General features: G+C 48.8%; 1 protein-coding gene across 4 annotated transcripts in view; it reads left to right on the forward strand.

Moving 5' to 3' along the window:
• The window catches only part of STK16 (serine/threonine kinase 16), a 166,411-nt gene that overhangs the window by 10,760 nt on the left and 137,893 nt on the right, over positions 1 to 17,758 (forward strand). For all 4 annotated transcript variants that reach the window (XR_013608549.1, XR_013608550.1, XM_078679159.1 and 1 more), the window contains exon 2: positions 14,342 to 14,473. The gene's annotated coding sequence lies outside the window, so the exon portion shown is untranslated. The remainder of the gene's footprint in view (positions 1 to 14,341; positions 14,474 to 17,758) is intronic.

A 17,758-nucleotide genomic window follows, 5' to 3' on the forward strand; every position in this document is an offset into this window, starting at 1 on the left:
GTATCCCACCTCCATCGGTTCCTCCAGCGGTCTTTTGCGGGGGCACATCCTTGCTATGTGTCCCCACTCTCCACATTCATAGCACTGGGGGCCCTTAAACATAGGAGAGAGCATTCCGCCGGGTCGTGGTCTGGGGGCCTCCATCGGGGGCCTAGGTTTCTTTTCGGTCTTTGGCGGCGGGATACCTTTGTTGAATTTATCCACATCTCCTGTAGCGAGCCTGGGCTGGGCCCGGGCATACTGGGCCGCCATTTCAATAGCTTGGTCTACTTCCAACCCTACGTGTTGGCGCAACCACCTTTGAGTAGCATAGGGCAAAGCGTCCATAAATTGTTCCAAATATATCTTATTGAGGATGTCCTCCTTGCTGCAGGTCTCCGGCTTAAGCCATTTGTTTGCGGCCATCCTCAAACGAAAGAACAGCGTTTTAGGGTTCTCTCCTGGAAGGCCTCTTTCCTTCCGGAATTTCACGCGATAGGCTTCCGGGTCCAATCCTAGATGGTCGAGAATGACTTCCTTCACCACTGTATACGGAGTGTTGCCTAGGGCGTTCGCCGCTTGATAGGCCGATTGGGCTTCCCCAGTGAGGAGGGGGGCAAGAAAGAACGGCCACTTGTCCCCGGGCCATCCTAACGCCCTTGCTGCTCGCTCGAAGTTCAAAAGGAAGGCATCCGGGTCTTCCCCGGGGAGGTACTTCTGCAAGGAAATGCCAGTAGGATGTGGGGTGTGAGTGCGCGCGTCCCCCGTAAACAGTGGAGGGGGTTGTGGCACGCTATTTAACCCTTCTATCTGGGCCCTTAACGAAGTCTTGAACAACTCCCTGTCAGCTTGGGCGGCTGATAGCTGGCGTTCCACTGCCCATTCCAGCTTCTGTTGTCCCTTGATAATGTGCTCGATTAGGGTATCCATCTTGTTACCACAGATGGGGGATGTAACAGATCCCACTTCTGACACCACGTGTCCCAGGTCAGGGGAGCCCTCTAAGCTAACTTCAGGGACTGAGGTATCACCCAAGGGGGCAGAAGGAACGATAGAGGCCGAGTTTTTGACCAATGCTTTTAAGGAGGGTTTTATTTTAATATAACAGCGTCTTTGTCTACTGGTTATCCGCTCCCGTGCAAACGCTGCGAGGTCAAAGGGCGGCTTCCACGGTGGCTCCAGGTTGCTTCACCGGATCCACAGGGCGGACTCTTCTCCTCTTCTCGCGTCGCTCCCGGGGTGCCCAAAACAAAACAGAAACGGGAGTCAGGCATCCATTTCTCACAAAACAGTGTTAGGACCGGGGGTGAGGGACACAACGTGTGAAGGTGCTCTTCGATACACGCAGTGCGGGAGTGCTCGTGTAGGGAAGGGTCTTGGAGGGGACTATGGTACAAGGGACTGTACAACTATACAGGTGGAGGCGGAGGTACGTGCTGAGCCACCCAACCCGCTACCCAGCCCCGTACCTGTTGCAGCCACGCCCCTCCCCTGGGTGCGTGGCAGGGCGACTCGTGGGTCCGTTGGCCTCCGGGCTTCGTCTCAGCTTCTCCGCTCCAATCCTCCCGTCTTCGTTCTTCGTCGCTGGGCTCTTCTCTGCTCTCGGCTCTCGATCCTTCTCGCTCCTCCAGGGATACGCCGTCCGTCTTCCATGGGGCCGCTCTTCCTTTTCCTGTTTCCGGCCGGGTGTGGGGCGGAGCTTCGTCCACCCAGGCTGCCGAATTAAAGGGACCTCCGTCCTCCTGCTCGTTCGGCCACCCCGAGTCTTGGTCTTCTGTCCATGAGTGTACTGGCAGCTGTTGGGAACCAAAGGCAGGGGGTAAAAGGGTGGTGGCGTCCCACCAATTACACAGCAGTTCAGTGTCCTCAGTGTCCTGCGGAGGGACGACCCTGTCACAGATAGTGTATATATATATATATATAACTCCTCAATGAGTAGTCTACGTGCTCTAATCAATCTTCCAGATCTCGTTGCATGAGATTGAGGATACATAGGAGAAGCAGGAGCCACCAGTGACTCCCACACGTGTGCAGTCTTTGGCCTCCCCTGACTCCCAGATAGGAGGGTTTCCAGGGCTCAATTTGTTATTAGACCTGCAGGTCTAGTAACTTAAAAAATCTACTCTACCTAACTGTAATGCACTTGACCTCTGTCTCCGAAAGCCAGCAAATGTGACAAGTTAACAAGATTTAAAGGCATTTTTATTGCTCATTCACTTTGTGAGCAAAAACGATGCCTTTAAATCTTGCTCACTTGTCACATTTGCTCTGCTTTTCAGAGACAGAGGTCAAAAGTCAGTTTGTCTTCCAACTCGCTAGAAATGGCGAATAGGACCTAAAAATAGCTTGTTCTAATTAAATCTGGCTCGCAAATGGGAATGGGCGAGTGGATTTATCGAGCCCTGGTCTCACTCTGAATGTCTAGAGTCAACGAACCTCGAGGCAGGTGTTTCAAATTAGAAGAAGAATCACTTGTGATGGACTTTCAAGGACAATGAGCAGTCACAATGTGTCCTTGACTAGTCACAACCCTCAGTGGGTCAGTATCAAAAGGAGCATCAGACTTACGTTTCAGTTTCTTCCTGACAATGACTTGGTCTCCTCTTTGAGCACAGTGACTTTTCTCCACATAGGTCATCATTTTGGATTTGTGAGACTAATCTGTAGTGTGAAGTTTATCAATATCAATAGATCTGGCAGTGTTCTACTGTGTTAGTTTGGTTCCCATGGCTCTTCCAAACATTAAGGTGGTACAGTTTTCACCAGTGAAAGAATGTGAAGTAGACCGGTATGCATGAAGAGTAGAGTGAAAGACTGATTTGAGTTCAATCCTTTCCGGCTCAGCACGCTGAACGGTCCTCTTGAGGGTGCTCATAAATTTCTTGACAGCACCATTCACCTGGGGCCAGAGAGGTGTGCTTTTCTGATGCTTGACATTTTGGCGAGTGAGAAAATCTTTACATTTTCTACTGTGAAAGGCGGGCCATTGCCAGAATTCAAAATCGAAGGAACAGTCCGTGTTGCAAAAATACATATCTAATCTCTCAATGACTCTGTCATGAGTAGTTGACGACAGATCTTCCACAAAGGGAAAAAAGGAGTATTCATCAGCAATTACTAGTAAATGATGTCCATTGTCAAGGGGTTCAAAGACATCAATTGCAGTCTTCTCCAATGCATGCTTTAGAAGATCAGACCTATTTAATGCATGCAGGGTTGTTTTGGATGACAAGAAGTTGCACAATTGGCATGCCTTTAATTCCTTCCCAACTCTTTCATCAAGACGAGGGAACCACATAAGTCGAAAAGGTAGTAATGTCCCTGCAGTTTTCTTTCAGTTTGAGTTGGTGATACCATTTGTTTAAATCAAGGCAGGAAAAGACTTTAGCTCCATTCAGCTGCATAATCATATCAGCAATGTGCGGCAATGGATGTGTTCTCTTTCAATCGTCTTGTTAGCCTGGCGCATATCAACGCAGGTGCGAGCGACTCCTCCACTATCCCTCAACACTACCACTATGGGGGATACCCATGGAGTCAGAAAAAGTGGATCGCTCAATGCTGTCATGCTTTAATAGTGTCTCAAGTTCTTTCTCAACAGCCTCTTGTAAATGAAACATAGTTGATGTTGTTAAGCAACAGGACGGATGTCCTCATTTATGTGAAGTCTCACTTTCATTGTCTTAAGTCTGTCTAGTCCATGAAACAAGGATGGGAACTGATTCACTATCTCATGAATGGCATTGATGTTGTAGTTTACAGAAATCAGCCCCATGTCAGCTGCAAAGCTGAAACTAAGTAAACGTACACTCACTGAACTGCCTTGCAGGACATGAATTGGTGCTTGTACTTCTGTCTTTTTATTCTTCACAGGTGCCATAGGTGATCACCTGACTGTGCAGTGGTGTTGAGGCAGCCCACATAAACACTTTGGTTTTTGACTGGGAAAACATGGCACTGGAGACAGTTCATTGTACTTTTCCACTGGCATTATGTTTATCGACGCACCACTGTCTATGATAAAAGGTACAAAGCACCCATTCACCTTCAGTTTGATTTTGGGACAGGGTCCAAATGAATTTAGCACTTTCACCTGTCGATCTCGCTTCGACCAGCATTCTTCCTTGCAAGAAGCTAATCTTACATGAGCACTTTGTGGACTAGTCTGCAATCACATCGCACACCCATCTACCTCACTTTTGCTTGACCATGACGATGACAAACCTTTAGATGAGGAATTTGATGACATTTGACACCGTTCAGTTTCTGCTTGTCTCAACTGGTGTTGCCACTTTGCCTTGTGGGCGCGGTTGGAACGTCTCTGGAACTTTCTGGCATTCATTTTGTTTTTTCAATGTGACACACTTGCTCTTTTACTCACTATGCAAGCAGTTACAAAATGGTTCTCTTTCCCGCAGCCTTTGCATATCTGTTCAATGGCGGGACATCTATCTTCACGTGGAAAGGAAGATCCACATAGAAAACAGAACTTTTTCTTTAGAGGCATTACTTTGTGGCCATCAACTTTGTTTTTAAGCTTACTTTTCACACTCCTTACTGACTCATTTTACGCCGTTCTGGCCTCCATGTTAGCAGCTTGTCTGTCAGCTCTTTCTTCCTTTCTAGCAGCCATGAGTACTCGCTCCAAGCTGAGTGCCTCTTTATTCAGCATTAATTAAATTAAAGTAATTAAAGTCCACATTTGTAAAGCGCACAATCACCCGTAAGGGTCTCTAGGCGCTGGGGGCCGTCGGGAAGATTAAGCGAGCTATTGCCCAGAGTCACATGGTGCTGTGCAAACCTGCCGCCGGAGCCGGGGATCGAACCGTGGTCCCCAGATTCCAGCGTCAGTCGCCCTGGCCGCGGCGCCACACCTCTCCCATTAGCATTCTTAGTCTGAAGAAATCTGAGAGACAACCATCTATTGCTCTTGAGACGCATGGCCTCTTCGTCATTGGAACTGTGAAACTTGCAGTGCTTGATGAGTGAATCAAGTATTTCTAGGAACGTATCCATCGTTTCACCAGCTTTCGGCCTTTCTTGGTTGAAAATGTACCTTTCATAGTCTGCATTTGGCATTGGATTGAACTTGGTGTTTAACGCCTCTTTGATTTTACAGTACATCACTTCATCACCTTGTGGTATTTTTTTTATCACTTATTTTACTCCTTCACCCACCAAAATTCTTTGGTTATTTAATTATCCTTCTGTCATTCGCTTCTTCCAGCGCATCAATTAAATCATCCAAGGATTCAAACCAGGCAGTCCATTGGTCACCAATATTTAGCTTTTTGACGGTTTTGAAGGGAGGCGGTGATTTTAAGAAGGCAGTGTTATATTCTGTGCTCTTTTCAGCAGCCATTGAAAGAGCTTTACTATTCCAACTGCCGCCCACAGCCTTTTAGTTGGTCTGACAGGATTCACCAGCCTCGTAAGAAACCCTGTGCATCTGCTTGGGTTTCAGCATCTGGTGCTGAGGTCGGATGGCTGTCTATACTCCGGTTCATATTCATATAACCGTAATTGTATTTTCTATATAGCTGGTTATTGCTTCATCCTAATGTTTCTCTGCTTCTACTCACAGCGCTTCTTTCACCTGACTGTCGACACTCGTTACAGTTCCTTTAGGGATTCTTTGTATCCGAAATGATAACACTTTTAGCACTTCCTTGCACTCAGCGATCACTGTTTTTGGTGCTTCGCTGTACCTGGTTGTTGCTGCTTTTACCGTTGTCATACTGTATGAATTGCAGCTCTGTGGTGCAGGATCGCTTGTCTCGACTTTACCAGCAAATTTCTAGCTGACAGCAAACAAACTCTCTGTATGGCCTTCACTTTCTTATGAGGCCTTGCACTGACTGGAGTGGCACTTCAACTCCACATACACCAACCGTCCGACTTCGAATCAGGCATACGTGGCACGCACAAGCAGTTTTCGGGACCATGGCAAACTCTCTGAGAGAGCACTCTCAGTTCTTCGGATTGCAGGGTTGATGTTATGCCTAACTGTAAGACAAAATACTAACTTAAGACAAAATACTAACTTTACTACTACTAAATGACTTCTGTGAATACCAAAAGTAGTAATTTTAGGATTTTGTCTCGGATTACTTCTGTGAATCGGCCCCACAGTGACAAAGCTTTGAGATGAGAAAGAATCCTGAGAACTTGGGTGAAGAAGAATATTTGGCATCTCACTGTGCAGGACTTGGAGTTCTAGATGAAGAAGGTTGTCACGAAATGATTTGCTAGGGTAGAGAGGGTTTCTTTTTGGATCCTGAATTTGAAGAAGACATTTGTCACTATCACCTGAAGAGGAAGGGAAGTTTGCAATAAGGAGCACTGGTTGAGGATGGTCAGCCACCATATTTCTTCTATCAAAATTGTTGATAGATACTGGTTTGTGAATCTGTGGTGTGTGTAATAAACCACGAAGAGCCTTGCAAGTGGAATGCCTTGTGGAGAGGCTAATGTGTTTTAATTATCACTCAGATTCTTTATTTCTGGGTGTCAGTGGACTATTTTAGTGCTGTTGTGTTCCTTATATTGCGTGAAGCTGCATAGGTTTTGAACTATCTCGAATTTTGAGAGAGCCAAGTTGGAGACACCAGTTTAAAAGTGGTTGCAGTAATCCAAGCATAACGTTGTGACCATGGTGAAAATAAAGATAATTTTTTGATTGAAGTGGAGCAGCAGTAGAACCTGTTGAGTTGAGGAAGGCAATGCTGCTTTGGGGGGGGAGTGGGGGCACATTTGGTGTGGTAGTTAATGATGATTCACTATCAAACATCACTCCGAATTTGTTTTCTTGGTCCTCAGGGGTTCGTTATGCAAAGGTACAGCGCAGGGCTACTGTTGCAGGGTCCAGGAGTAGAATTTCAGTTTTCTCAATGTTGAGGGAAGGTTAAATATTCTACATCCATTTGTGAGCCTATGAAACCAGTGGGACAAGCTTAGAAGTTTGTCTAGTTCATCTTTAAGCTCGACGTGTAATTGTGTGTCTGCAAACACGTGATATTCGACCTTGTGGAAGTCTAAGATGCAAGCGAGGTTATCCAAACAAACGTTCAATGACGTTGGGGATCGGACTGAGCAGGTAAGTACACAGATTTGATGTATGCTGTTTTTAAAACGAATGGACCCAGAGTGACTTTATGAGCAAAATGTTCCAGGCAGGGAATGATGGGAATGCTTTACCACATATACAGGGCTGCATAAACACTCTTTCTATAAGTATCATCATTCGACAAGTTCACAGGTATTGCCTTGGACCTGGAAATTGACTAGCTCTTTCCAGACATTTAGTAAAGTGGTCAGTGCCTTGGTGATGTTGGAATCCTAGCTGAAAGACACTTCAGAGCTATTTGACTCTACTTATGAGGGAAATTGGCTAACAAAAATAATTTCAAGCACCTTAATAGCACAAGGAAGACCAGCAGTGGGCCTGCAGTTAGATTGTCAGGGTGTGTAAAGGATTTCTTTAGGCAAGGAGAGAGTATTGTTGGAGGGCCTGAGGTGTGTTTTTAGGGAGATGATTATTAGGATGTTGATGATAGGTGTGAGGCCAAGGCTCATGGGTTAGCCGATCCTGATGTTGCAAGGAGGAGAGGATGTTTTGAAGGATGCCGTTATATATCTTATGTCAAATTGGGAGATGGGTGCAAGCCAGTAGAGAGGGCTAGCAATATATAGGAGGGCAAATCTCCCTGGTGAATGGAGTTATGGGCCCTTAAAGTGTCTGTGTTAATGGTAAAGGATGATAGTGTTGCAAAGTAGAGAAGGTGACCACCGCGTCTGCTGGGTTATATTCGCTCAGCGCTGTGCTGTGGCTCGCGCTGTTATTTTTAAATATCCTATTCTCGTATTTGTGTTCATTTATTTTATTTTTTCCCCTGCTTTTACTGTCCTCTTGTAACCCCTCCCCTGGCCCTTACTGCACATAAAATTACCTAAGCACCGCTATTTTGCGGGTCCGGGCTCCTGGGGGCATCGCGGTCACGTGACTACGACGTGACACCGCCATCTTAGGAAGGCTGTTCCCTGTTTTGTTTGGGGGTTAGCGCGCTAGCGCTCTCACCGCCACTCGCCTTTATAAGGTGAGTTTTGACTCGGGGTCAGCCTAGAGAAGGTGACCACCGCGTCTGCTGGGTTATATTCGCTCAGCGCTGTGCTGTGGCTCGCGCTGTTATTTTTAAATATCCTATTCTCGTATTTGTGTTCATTTATTTTATTTTTCCCCCTGCTTTTACTGTCCTCTTGTAACCCCTCCCCTGGCCCTTACTGCACATAAAATTACCTAAGCACCGCTATTTTGCGGGTCCGGGCTCCTGGGGGCATCGCGGTCACGTGACTACGACGTGACACCGCCATCTTAGGAAGGCTGTTCCCTGTTTTGTTTGGGGGTTAGCGCGCTAGCGCTCTCACCGCCACTCGCCTTTATAAGGTGAGTTTTGACTCGGGGTCAGCCTAGAGAAGGTGACCACCGCGTCTGCTGGGTTATATTCGCTCATCGCTGTGCTGTGGCTCGCGCTGTTATTTTTAAATATCCTATTCTCGTATTTGTGTTCATTTATTTTATTTTTCCCCCTGCTTTTACTGTCCTCTTGTAACCCCTCCCCTGGCCCTTACTGCACATAAAATTACCTAAGCACCGCTATTTTGCGGGTCCGGGCTCCTGGGGGCATCGCGGTCACGTGACTACGACGTGACACCGCCATCTTAGGAAGGCTGTTCCCTGTTTTGTTTGGAAGGGTTAGCGCGCTAGCGCTCTCACCGCCACTCGCCTTTATAAGGTGAGTTTTGACTCGGGGTCAGCCTAGAGAAGGTGACCACCGCGTCTGCTGGGTTATATTCGCTCAGCGCTGTGCTGTGGCTCGCACTGTTATTTTTAAATATCCTATTCTCGTATTTGTGTTCATTTATTTTATTTTTTCCCCTGCTTTTACTGTCCTCTTGTAACCCCTCCCCTGGCCCTTACTGCACATAAAATTACCTAAGCACCGCTATTTTGCGGGTCCGGGCTCCTGGGGGCATCGCGGTCACGTGACTACGACGTGACACCGCCATCTTAGGAAGGCTGTTCCCTGTTTTGTTTGGGGGTTAGCGCGCTAGCGCTCTCACCGCCACTCGCCTTTATTAGGTGAGTTTTGACTCGGGGTCAGCCTAGAGAAGGTGACCACCGCGTCTGCTGGGTTATATTCGCTCAGCGCTGTGCTGTGGCTCGCGCTGTTATTTTTAAATATCCTATTCTCGTATTTGTGTTCATTTATTTTATTTTTTCCCCTGCTTTTACTGTCCTCTTGTAACCCCTCCCCTGGCCCTTACTGCACATAAAATTACCTAAGCACCGCTATTTTGCGGGTCCGGGCTCCTGGGGGCATCGCGGTCACGTGACTACGACGTGACACCGCCATCTTAGGAAGGCTGTTCCCTGTTTTGTTTGGGGGTTAGCGCGCTAGCGCTCTCACCGCCACTCGCCTTTATAAGGTGAGTTTTGACTCGGGGTCAGCCTAGAGAAGGTGACCACCGCGTCTGCTGGGTTATATTCGCTCAGCGCTGTGCTGTGGCTCGCGCTGTTATTTTTAAATATCCTATTCTCGTATTTGTGTTCATTTATTTAATTTTTTCCCCTGCTTTTACTGTCCTCTTGTAACCCCTCCCCTGGCCCTTACTGCACATAAAATTACCTAAGCACCGCTATTTTGCGGGTCCGGGCTCCTGGGGGCATCGCGGTCACGTGACTACGACGTGACACCGCCATCTTAGGAAGGCTGTTCCCTGTTTTGTTTGGGGGTTAGCGCGCTAGCGCTCTCATCGCCACTCGCCTTTTTAATGCTCGCCTGGAACGTAGCGGTCTAGCGTAGCGGTCGCGCCCTCGCTACGCCTGAGTCTCGCCAGAGTCCTGCCCGTCTGCGCCCGTCAGCGCTAAGGCAGGGCTAGGGCAGGGGACTCTGGCTGGCACAGAATGTTATCTGCTGAGAGCTTGCGTTCGATGCGACACGAGGTAAGAGACTGCCGTCATGGCACCTTGGACCCTCTTAGTGGGCCTTTTCATTGCCCCTCCTGCTCGTTTCAACTTCCTAAACCGCAGCTCATTGTCAGTCTTCAACCTAGACTGCCTGGGGTTCATAAGCTACGCCCAGTTGCAGGTGGAGCTATTCAAACCACCTTGAAAATCTTCCACCTCAATGTTAGATCTCTAACATGTCACCATCTAGAAGTTTATTCGTTGATTACTGATGATAATCCGGCTATCTTCTTCTTCACAGAAACCTGGCTTCATGACCAATCCACGGCAATTATTAACTTAGCCCTTCCGGCGGGATACACTATGTATTCCCATCATCGTAACGCCAGAGGTGGTGGCATCGCAGTTGCGGTAAAATCTCATTATCCTTGCGCCTGGAAACCCACTACCATAGCAGGGTGTGAGAGTGCTCACTTTAATATTACTGTGAATCCCCACTTTACTTTCTCGGGACTATTAATTTACAGGCCTCCTGGCCCTGAAGGTGCCTTCCGGCTTAGCCTTCCGGAAGTAGTCGCCTCTTTAGTCATGAAAACCGTGAATTTTACAATTATTGGTGATCTGAATCTACACATGGAAGTTCCATTTAATAATTCGGTCCACTGCCTGTTGGCGGATCTTAAAGCATTCCAACTTAGCCAATTGGTACAGTCATCGACTCATATAGGTGGTCATTTGTTAGATCCTTTCCTGACAAATCTGACCACCAATATTTCAGTGCTTCAACCCAGACCCATGGCCTGGACCGATCATTATTTGATCGAGACCCTTATCTCGACCCCTAATTCTCCCCCCAGAAATAATCCTCCCGACATCCTTAAACGTCCCTGGCGAAATTTAGATCTTGAACACTTTCACCAGCTCCTGATGAAAGATCATCCCCAACCTCCTACCGAAGTTTCCCTTGGTTACGACAATTTTTGCGAGTGGTTAAACCAATCTCTGGATTCTCTCATACCAGTTAGATGGAGTAAGGCTAAATCTAGTCCCTCTAGTCCATGGTATGACGAATCCCTTAAACAGCTCAAAGCCTCTTGTAAAAAAGCTGAACGTGCTTGGCGCAAAAAATACGATGCTGACCTTAAGTCGGCTTACAGGGCCTGCACCAGAGTTTACCATCGGGCTATTTGTTCAGCTAGGGCTGCCTTCTATTCTCAGGAGATCAGGAACAGCACCAACCCCATCAAGGTCATATTCAGGGTATGCAATGACCTAACTAGTAAAAAGACCAATACTACCACTCTCGAAGCCTCGTTGGCCCATTGTGAGGATCTGGCCTCGTTCTTCGTGGAAAAGGTAGAAGCTATTTACAGGTCTTTCTCTCAAGCCCCCCACAGGGAAAATATCATTGCTTCCGCAGTTTCTAAACCACTGCTTATTATTCCCAGCCCCACACTGGAGGAGTTTAAAGCCTTAACGACTAAAGTTAAATCTGGCTCCCCGGACGACCCTATGAGACCCTTGCAATTTCGGGAATTCGCCCAGTGTTGCTATCCCGCAATGCACAGTCTGCTGGATCTGTCTTTTAACACCGGTACGGTTCCCAGGGCATGGAAGCAGGCAACTGTCATCCCTATTCTTAAAAAGCCTGCCCTCGACCCCACTAAATCTGAACACTACCGGCCTATTTCCCTTCTCCCCTGGCTAGCTAAATTTCCAGAGTCCCATGCTAATCAGATTCTATCTTCTCACCTGCAGGAATCTAATATTCTGGATAACTCCCAGAACGGGTTCCGTGCGGGCCACAGCACCGAGACCGCGCTCTTGGTTGTGGTGGAACACATTAGGAAGATGCTGGACCAGGGTCAGACGGCGGCACTGATCCTATTGGATCTAAGTGCCGCCTTTGATACGGTTTCCCATCAGATCCTTTTGCACCGTCTCATGGAGGCTGGAGTCGGAGAGAAGGCACTTGAGTGGTTCCGATCCTTTCTTTCGGATCGAACCTTCAAAGTCTCTACACCTCCGTTCGTCTCGGCCTCTCGTTCCATTCATCAGGGTGTCCCGCAGGGATCGGCCCTTAGTCCTACCCTTTTCAATTTATATGTTCAGCCTTTGGCGGAGGTAGCCCATAGTTTTGGTCTCACCATGGTGTCTTACGCCGACGACACGCAGTTGGCGGTGGCACTTAATGGTGATTCCAATATGGATGCCCCTACCTTTCAGTCAGCCCTCAAAGCTGTGGCAGGCTGGATGGCGAACAATCGACTACAACTTAATGCCTCTAAGACCGAGGTCATTATTTTTGGTAGGGAAGGTGGACTCTGGGGAGATCAATGGTGGCCATCTGAATTGGGCCTTGTTCCCACCCCCGTTGCTGAAGTCAGAAATCTCGGGGTGTGGCTCGATGACAAACTTTCCTTCTCCTCCCATACCAAACGTGTAGCCGGTACTTGTTTTGGTGTTCTGCATTGCCTCCGACCCATCTTCAAGTTTTTTGATGCGGACACCAGACAGATTATAGTCCAAGCTCTGGTTCTTACCAGATTGGACTATGCCAGCTCTCTGTTTTTGGGTGTGAATCAAGCAGAACTGGCTCGCCTTCAGAGGGTGCAAAATGCGGCGGCCAGGATGCTTGTCGGCCTTCCGAAGTTTGTCTCTGACCGTCGCACTATTCAAAATTTACACTGGCTGCCTGTTGGGCAAAGAATTAAGTTTAAAGCCCTGTACTTAACTTTTAAAATTCTTAAATCTGCCTCTCCTCCTATTTTATCGCAGACTATCCAACACTATGTTCCGTCCAGAACCCTCCGATCCTTAGGCTCAAATCTCGCCATTGTGCCCCGTTTTAAAAGAGCTAGAATGGGCGGTCGCTCTTTTTCAGTGTTGGCGGCTACTCTTTGGAATTCTTTACCCATCACTCTCCGTGCCATTCCTGATCTGCTCCCTTTTAGGAAGGCATTAAAATCCTTCCTATTTTCCTCAGTTTAATTTTATCTGCTCCCCTACACCTTTGCTGTGTTGTGTTTACCATCTCTGGAAAGCGCCGGGACGCCTCTTGGCTGCGGCATCTGAGCGCTATATAAATTAAAATAACATAACATAACAAGTCTGATAAGAGCATTCCAGTGCTAAATAATATTCGGACCAGCCTATCATTATAGATATGGAACAGTTCTTTGGTTGAATTGCTGATTCAAAAAGGTGGACATTAAGGGGTTCTTTCTTTGCTCTGACACATTTATATCATCTGGAGTCGGCACAGCAGGCTGTCGGATGAGACAGTAGGTATGTTTTTAGCTACCTTGACTTTTCAATTAGAGGAGGCTGCCAGGATAACTTATTTTGTTGTACTAGGGGAACAGTTTCCCCGTGAATTTGGGAGCTGACATATTTAGAGCCGTGGGAAGTATGAATTCCAGGCAAGAGGAGTTTCAAGAAGATCTTGAATTTCAAGGTGCATTAGGGTCAGTGCTTCAGACTGTATTTTCTTCAGTTAATATGTTCAGTCTATGACAATAGTATACTTATGTCTACTGTCTTGCTCATAATCGCTGTTGAATTTGGTTAGGTGGAGGTCATCCCAGCATACTTGTTGGAACTCTTGGAGCTGGAGCTCAGCTTTCAAGGACAGCAGTATGCCAAGAATATTGCCATCCTCATGAATTGGTCCCAGTAGTGCTCTTGTATACATTAAGGTACATTTGTTCGTATAGAAACAAAATATAAGCTCAGTCAGAAATGATTAGATTGTGTTGAGAAAGATCAGTGAGACTGCATTGGACGGGTCTTTCCCTTTTGCACAGATAACATAAGAGATTGAGATTTTGACTGCCTAGATTGAAAGGCCGTCAATGAGCTGTAGGATAGGCTTCGATGTGCTTTAAAAGAGAGTAAATTGAGATGGACAAAGCAATCCAGTTTCCTCTCCTGTGAACTCTGCTTTTCTTCAGAAGTTCTAGTTTGTAAGACGGAGGTTGACTATGCTGCAGTGCTATACAATAGCAAGTGCTGAAGATGTTGAGCCAAGTAAGTCTTGGTGGTAACTAAGGAGGGGGAGCCATTGTTTAGGATGAGGTCATGAATGTTCTGGGAGATTTTGCATTGAGGAACGTGCCCAGTAAGGTCTTTGGGAGAACAGTATTGAGTCATAAGGAGAGGGTAAGAATCAATTAAACCTGGAGCATAAGGTTGGAATTCGGTGGGCGTGAGAACGTTCTAAGATTACAGGGGCAGAGGCTAGTGAGACAAAGAATGTATCCTACCTGGAATGCTGACTGCTTATGGTTGTAATGAGCTTCATGGCTCTGGTTCAAGCCCCAAAGATTGTCCGTTTTCTTGACTCTTATCTGTCAGTTACTGTAAATGCTAATCAAGGAATCTTGTGCATTACAGGGGATTGCAGTCTTCTGTCCAGCAAGTACTGCTGATCTTGAGGGAGTCAAATAGTCTTGAGTGAACACCTTTGCAAGCTGATGTATCCAAAGTGTACAACAGGAAGTTGAAGTTGCCGTCTACTGGCTTGAGGTAGGTATCCTCAGTTAATCTCATGAGCGTAACTGACTGAAGTTTCTGTTTGCTCTGTTTTGAAATAGCAATAGGGGATGTGTACTAATTTGTCTCATAGGAAACTGCCAAAAATGTATTCTTGCTGGGCATTATTTTGGAAATGTGTGCTATTGGGGGTCATTTATGTTGTACACATCAGGCATTTGTGTGGTCCCATACCATTTTTAGGTTTCGCCTGGTGATCCGCTGCGCAGCAGCGTTCGCGCAGGCGAAATCTTTTGAGAACGGTGTATGTGGCTTTGTCCCGCCTCTCTGTTCCATTGGCTAGCTCCATAAATGGAGGCTAGCCATTGGAAGAGAGAGGCGTCCGTCATTGTCCGAGGCGATTCGTGGGCGTTCCGCAGATTCTTTCCCTCTCCGCAACGTCATGAAGACGTGGCCACTGTGGGCATCTGTTTTTTTTTTTTTTTCACACCGATGTTTGTCTTCATTATTAACTTTGTCCCTGTCCCACGTGGCTGTATCCTGACCATCTTCCCGCTGTCCGTCCCCCCTCCCGCTATCCTTGTCTTTGGTCCCGCCCCCCCCCCTCGCAGATCACTTTTCCAGCGCTTCCAGGCCCCTCGTTGTTTCTTGATGACAACACTTCCCTTATATTTTTGTCTAGAACATTCATCACGTGACTTGATTTTATCGTTATACGTGTAACCTTCTCAATATTGTCCTTGCTGTTCAGTTTATTCATATATTTTATCCTTTCAGTTCCTACTCTCCGTCCCTTTCTTTCGGTTTCCCTGCTGGGCTCACGCTGTGGAGGCAGCTGTGCTCTCAGGGCACCCAGCCAGATGGCAGTCCAAGACAGGGAGCCACCATGTTGGGTCTGTCGGCTGGTTGCAGGCAGTCCTCGCCGGTCCTGTTCACTGTATTTGCCTGGCTGAGTACAGGCTCAGCCTCGGACTGGCTTTGTGTTAGCAGAGAGAGGGTGGGGGCTTTTGGTTAATGAACTATCGGTGTGTGAGCGCACATCCCAGTGTCGTGCTGCAGACGGCCCTTTCCGGAGAGCCCCGTGTGGTGCTGGATGCTGAACTTGGTGCTGCTTAAAGCGGTGGTTTCCCGATCATCACCGGAATCATCCTTCTTGCCTCATGCATCCCACCCAGACACAGTGAGGGAAGCGGCGCAAAGTGTCTCGTGCCCTCCAGGAAGGTGAGTCTTCAGCTATACTTAGTGCAGGGTTTGCAACGCTTTACAGATCAGCTATCCGTGCATTCAGGTAGCGGTTTACTATGGAGGCTGCCGTGCCGTGCTCTGCATTTCTTTACAACACAGGCGCATACGCACTGCATCGCAGAGTCATAGATATTTCGTAATTCTTGGTTGCTCACGGTCCCTTATTATTTATGTATGCATGCATTATTTGACGTCTGGGAGCGCGTCTCGGTGGGTTAATGCATCGACTGCCGAGATCGCTGTATATGCACTGCAGTGAGTTTCTTGTTTCAGTTTTAGACGCTTGTTAATATTCAACAAGAGTTCATCTTCTCGAGGCTTTTTGTATGCACACAAATGTTGTGGTAAATCGAGGTTCAAGGGCTTTGTCAAAGACCACTCCAGCGTCCCCGTGTTACCAGATTACACGTTGTAGCACACAAACTTGGCTTCGCAGTTTGGGATCGTGACTGTTGAACTTTGTATTGTAGGCATTTTAGACGTTTGATGTTACTCATTTTAAATCGTGTGTACTTGAGAGGTAGCACTGGCTTAATGGACAGCAATGTACATTGAGCCAGGTAATAAACTAGGGCACGCCCACCTCCTCGTATCCCGCTGAGCTCCGCACACTTCACAAAGGTAGCCTTGAGCTCAGGGGATGCTTAAGCCAATCTCTGCTACAAGGGAAGATGTTTGTAGGAGATGACCCCCATGTGAGCTCTATATAAATGTTAATGTTCATTGTTTATATGTAACTAGATACAAGCATTAGCCTTCGTATAGTGCTTCCTGTTTGGCAGAGGAAGGAATCGAGGAATCGGAAAATGAAGGGATTTCACCACAACTAAACCAACTCTTCTCCCGCCACCTGAGGTCACCTTGGTTTCTTGAAAAGACAAGGCTTCCCTGCCCCCTCGCTGCGCTTGCTTCCCTGCCCCCTCGCTGCGCGTGCTTCCCTGCCCCCTCGCTGCGCGTGCTTCCCTGCCCCCTCGCTGCGCGTGCTTTCCTGCCCCCTCGCTGCGCGTGCTTTCCTGCCCCCTCGCTGCGCGTGCTTTCCTGCCCCCTCGCTGCGCGTGCTTTCCTGCCCCCTCGCTGCGCGTGCTTTCCTGCCCCCTCGCTGCGCGTGCTTTCCTGCCCCCTCGCTGCGCGTGCTTTCCTGCCCCCTCGCTGCGCGTGCTTTCCTGCCCCCTCGCTGCGCGTGCTTTCCTGCCCCCTCGCTGCGCGTGCTTTCCTGCCCCCTCGCTGCGCGTGCTTTCCTGCCCCCTCGCTGCGCGTGCTTTCCGGCCCCCTCGCTGCGCGTGCTTTCCTGCCCCCTCGCTGCGCGTGCTTTCCTGCCCCCTCGCTGCGCGTGCTTCCCTGCCCCCTCGCTGCGCGTGCTTTCCTGCCCCCTCGCTGCGCGTGCTTCCCTGCCCCCTCGCTGCGCGTGCTTCCCTGCCCCCTCGCTGCGCGTGCTTCCCTGCCCCCTCGCTGCGCGTGCTTCCCTGCCCCCTCGCTGCGCGTGCTTCCCTGCCCCCTCGCTGCGCGTGCTTCCCTGCCCCCTCGCTGCGCGTGCTTCCCTGCCCCCTCGCTGCGCGTGCTTCCCTGCCCCCTCGCTGCGCGTGCTTCCCTGCCCCCTCGCTGCGCGTGCTTCCCTGCCCCCTCGCTGCGCGTGTTTCCCTGCCCCCTCGCTGCGCGTGTTTCCCTGCCCCCTCGCTGCGCGTGTTTCCCTGCCCCCTCGCTGCGCTTGCTTCCCTGCCCCCTCGCTGCGCTTGCTTCCCTGCCCCCTCGCTGCGCTTGCTTCCCTGCCCCCTCGCTGTGCTTGCTTCCCTGCCCCCTCGCTGTGCTTGCTTCCCTGCCCCCTCGCTGTGCTTGCTCTCCTAGGTGTGTGTGGCTCTGGGTGTGTGTGGCTCTGGGTGTGTGTGGCTCTGGGTGAGTGTGGCTCTGGGTGTGTGGGTGTGTGTGGCTCTGGGTGTGTGGGTGTGTGTGTGGCTCTGGGTATGTTGGTGTGTGTGTGGCTCTGGGTGTGTGGGTGTGTGTGTGGCTCTGGGTGTGTGGGTGTGTGTGTGGCTCTGGGTGTGTGGGTGTGTGTGTGTGGCTCTGGGTGTGTGGGTG

Source organism: Lissotriton helveticus, chromosome 3_1, assembly GCF_964261635.1.
Source record: "Lissotriton helveticus chromosome 3_1, aLisHel1.1, whole genome shotgun sequence".
Classification (NCBI taxonomy): domain Eukaryota; kingdom Metazoa; phylum Chordata; class Amphibia; order Caudata; family Salamandridae; genus Lissotriton; species Lissotriton helveticus.